Below are 4,688 nucleotides of genomic sequence, written 5' to 3'. Positions count from 1 at the left end.
TACAATACAGTAGTAGTACAATTAGATAGGGATATAATATTAATAGTGAAAGTAGTAATAATAATGGTTATAAAAAATAATAAATAATAATATAAGAATAGCAATAACAATAATAAAGTAGTAGTACAATTAGATAGGGATATAATATTAATAGAAGTAGTAATAGTTATAATAATAATAGCAATAAAATATAATGAGAATCCAGAACCCTAACCCTAACCCTATAATACAATAATAAATATTAAATAAGGTAATAGCAATGATAATATTACATGATAATACCAGTAACTATTAGATAAAACAATTATAAGAAAGACTAATATGTAGTCACTAATCATTCATCTCTCCTTCTTTGGATGCAACGTTTAGGTGTATTACCTCGACCACCATGTGATAAGCTTTAGCTTAGCTTTCCTAACTTCCGACATTAGAATTATGTGCATGTTAACACGGACTTTGCGAGTTTTTCTTGGGATTCTCCCTGTGCCCTATAAATGACTTGACTTCTCCAGCATGTGATGCTCTGCTCCGGAGTAAAAGCCTCACGTGCTTTTGTTTTGCTTATGTGGTGAAAATATGAGAGGTTATAATGCTGTGTTCACGGATAAACATGCATGTTTACTTACCAGAATAGTACGTCCACAAACAATAATCATAGTGGAGCCGTGTTGTGGACCCTTCCGCTCACAAAAACGTTACATTCCTTTGAATGTTTGTCAGCACAGCCACCGTCCACAGTCATGGAGACGAAGGAGGAAGTGAGTTCGTGACCCGAGATTTAAAGGAAGTTTGGAATCACGGGAATAATATTAAATAACCATGAAATATTAACTTAAATTACTTTTAGCGGTACAAAAACGTTTTTAATGTTGACCTTTTTTTTTTTTTTAATAACCCAAACTGCGACACGGTGACGTCATGAACCCGGAACCGGAAGTAACACGCTCAACACTGCGCTCTTACCGAGGGAACCGTAATTATAAAATAAACGTTAATTTGACCGTTTTGCTACACCAAATTACTCTAAAATAAGATTAATTAGCGTGGATAGATTTTTTTTTTTTTAGGTGTCTCGCAGTTGTTCACAGTAGATCTGTTTCGCCTTCAAAATGGATACAGGAAGTCGGCTCAATTGTGATCAAAATGGATGCCGGAAGTCATCTCTCAACCAATGGTGCTATCTCTGGGACCGTAAGCTCGGTTAAAAGGTCTAATGAAAGAAAACACTTTGTTACAAAGAAAATAAAAGATTAAAGAAGACGTACATAACACTGCAATGGGCGTCTTAGCGGCCAGCACCAAAATCCAATGATTTGAATTTTGCGCTTCGGTTTTATCGTGGTCTCGGCGATTCTATTGGTCGACGTGTTTTCGGGAGCCAGTTAGATTGCTTTGGATGTTTTGTGGGTTGTGGCTATCATGTAGGTGTGATAAGGAATGAATGAATGAGAAACATTTTGGATCAAGAAATATGAATAACTCAGAAACCAGTTAGATTATAACTTTCAAAACGAGACAAAAGCAGAGATCATATTTTCCTGGTTATTCTGGCACCAAACATGATATACTTTTTGCAAAGTTAATGAGAGATATGCTTTAGGAACACTTTAACTGTAAAAACAATTATATGATCTTATTCTAAGCATGTCCTTGATTTCCTGTGAATAAAGAGAGTTAGTGACAGTATAGAAAAATACATTTCTTACTTTTATCAGAAATTTGTGTCCGCTTTTAGGATGTTTAATTGTTAATTCTTGGAGAACAGTAGAACACAAAGGGAAAGATTCTGCCATGTGCTTCAAGGAGGAGTGGGAGAAGAACAAACAGTCGTAAATTCCTGTACTCAGTACGGTATCTGTCATAGACATGACCTCCTACACTGGAATCTGTTTTTCAGTGTCATCTTAAGAAACTGTACAAAAAGAATGATATTAAAAGAACAGAAAAAAACCCTTTATTTTACGGTAGTTTTCATTTTGCCCTAACTCAACATGTGAAACTTTTGCTTCTTCAAACTTCGAGGTGAGCGTTTGAGTAAGTCTTTGATTCGCAGGTAGGTTCCTGTGGCTTTGGCCACTTCAGTGAACTCTGGCGTGTCCTCGAATGGAACGATGCCAGCTGCAAATTTACTGCGATGAGGAACACAACCTCAAACTTTAAAAAAATCTGAATCTGGACTCTGTGGGGTGTCATCGAGCAGTTTCATTGGATCAGGGCTCTTGGGTTGGTCTTCTGGTGGTTTGATTGGCTCAGGACTCTGCAGGGTGTCATTGAGGGATTTGATTGGTGCGGGGGTCCCATTGCTGTAGTTTTCAGCTTTGATAGATTTAGGGCTCTGAGGGCTGTCCTCCTCCACTTTGATAGATGGGCTATTTTGAGACAAAACCTCAGGACTTCCCCAGTCATTGAAGCTTTCTGTTGGTATCGCTGTATCCACCATCTCTTCACCGTCAATTTCTGAGTCAATTTGTGCTGGGGTGAAAACACTTGATGAGCTTCGTGCAGGCGTTTCCATTACAGGTTCTCACAGTCACTACTAGTGGTCGTATCTGCATTATTTAGAGCAGCCCAGATCAGCCTCCGCTGCTCTTCCAGTTCCTCCAGTGTCATTTCATCCTCTGTTTCTTCTGACGTCTCATTGACTACCACGTACTTGGACCGCAGAGTTGGGGAGCCGTCATTAGGTGTGACTGGTGGTGTGCCTTTGGGCAGCGGGGGAGGTGTGGGTGTGGACGGGGGGGTGCCCCATGGTAAAGGTGGAGGTGAGGAGAAGCAGGAGGATCCAGGGGGCTGTGGAGGCTGGAACTGGAAGTCACTATGTTGATCATATGATGTACCTGGATCTGATTCAATATCCATGTCAGAGCTGTGTTCAGAGTCATATTTCGCTTTCTTCTTCTGCTGCGGGGACGAGTCGGATTTTTGTCTCCTCTTTTTGGAGCTTGCACCTGGCGGCGAGGAAAAGGTGGACAAATAGGATGCATAGTTTTCCTTCATGTGGTTGGTCTGTATTGGAACCGAACCGTAACGCATAAACTCATCTTTCATTTTGTGCGGTGCAGCAACATTGAAACCAGGAAAGTCCACCAGTTTGGAAATGTCGTAGGAAATGTTTTGCGACTCGTTTGTTGAACTACCGTTCATTGGACTTTTTCCGTCATACAACGATAATCCAGTGTTTTCGATCTCGGCCTCCTTGAGCCATCCTGGTGGATATCCAAGCTGCCTCATGCGATAGATCAGAGGAGGGAGAGTGTGGTTGTCAATTCCCAGAGCTCTTAACAATTCCTCACTCATGACTCCAGGCTTAAATTTAGCAAAGCGCTCCTCCACCAAGTCAGCATGGTAACGCTGGTTACTCGTCAGGTTTATGCTCTGGTAGAACTTTTTTCTCCGATCAATAATTGCAGCCACGTCTTTAGGATTTGGACAATCTCTGAGCTTATGACTGACAGAACCACAATTGAAACACATCAACTTTGGTCGTTCCTCTTTTACTTCCACGTCCTGTCCATCCGTTCCAATGACTTGGTTAAAAACCTTTAAATAGGTCGGGACATCCCAACCGTCGGTCAGCTGAGGATTTTCATTCACCAAAGGCTGCCCAAGTTTGTCAACACAGAAGTCAGTGAAATACAACACACTCCCCACCACTTTAAAGGCTTCAGTTGTAGTTTGGACAGAGCTGGACGCCTGCTGCTGAGAATCCTCTTCCAGAGCAAAGGCTGAAGGCTGAGGTTTTATGTGAAAGGAGGATGTCTTCATGCTTCCTGGTTTTTGGTGCTTCAATATCACGCTGCAGATACAGTCTTCGATTTCGTGACGGCACTGCTTTGAAATAGTGTTGTTGGTAAACAGAATCTGAAGGAGGGGACCGTCAGTGTTGACGTCATCAATCGTGGTCCCGCTGGGACATATCAGCGTCTTCAGCTTCTTCCTTAAGAGGTTATTTTGCTCGGTGAGCCTCTGGATGTGGTCTTCGCACTCCTCCAGCCGGTCTCGGGACTCATTTGGATCTCTTTGCCCCGGTTCATCTTCCGTGAAGTGGATGTGTGCATTCACAGGAGCAGTAAAATCATCGAGCTGCTCAAAAAGCTCAGAATCTCCAAACTCAACCTCCGCCATGTGTGAATCTTTCTTCTTCTTCTTTATGGGGTTTATTGGAAGTTTGCACTCAGTTATAGGTGTATTTACCGCCATCATTTGCAAAGTTGTACTGTCAAGATGAAAGTCACTCTACCACAGGGTGAGTGTGTAGAAAGATTGTTTTGCATGATCACCATGGAGATGAAAGAACACGTTTCCTCACACATGTTCTATTCTTATATTTTAATGACATCATTGCTGTCCCAATGTCTAAAAACACGCATTATTAAACTTTGTACACTGTAAATGCACATTTTTTACATTTACAGTCATTAATAACGCTCATGTTTTTTTTTTTGTCAACTTTAGTTTTATTTTACATGGGCCTATATGCATGAACACAAAACAACTAAAACAAACAAGTATTGACTCAACTCACATTGAACTTACAGACCACTGATCAGTATACATTAGTCTTCATTCAGTCTTCATAATAGAGGTAAAGGTCACATTATACAATAGTTAATTCTGACCAAGTAATTTGATTGGATAAGAGACATTCCATGGGTGCTGATATAGAGGAACAACAGCACTGGGACTTT

General features: G+C 40.8%; 1 pseudogene; it reads right to left on the bottom strand.

Annotated features, from left to right (window-relative positions):
• Positions 1-1,981: 1,981 nt before the first annotated feature.
• LOC114462183 (zinc finger CCHC domain-containing protein 8-like) lies at positions 1,982-4,125 on the bottom strand (annotated as a pseudogene).
• Between the last annotated feature and the right edge of the window lie 563 nt (positions 4,126-4,688).

Source organism: Gouania willdenowi, chromosome 1 (assembly GCF_900634775.1).
Source record: "Gouania willdenowi chromosome 1, fGouWil2.1, whole genome shotgun sequence".
In the NCBI taxonomy this organism is placed as follows: Eukaryota; Metazoa; Chordata; class Actinopteri; order Blenniiformes; family Gobiesocidae; genus Gouania; species Gouania willdenowi.
The sequence above is the reverse complement of the archived record's forward strand: the minus strand, read 5'-3'. Positions and strand labels throughout refer to the sequence as shown.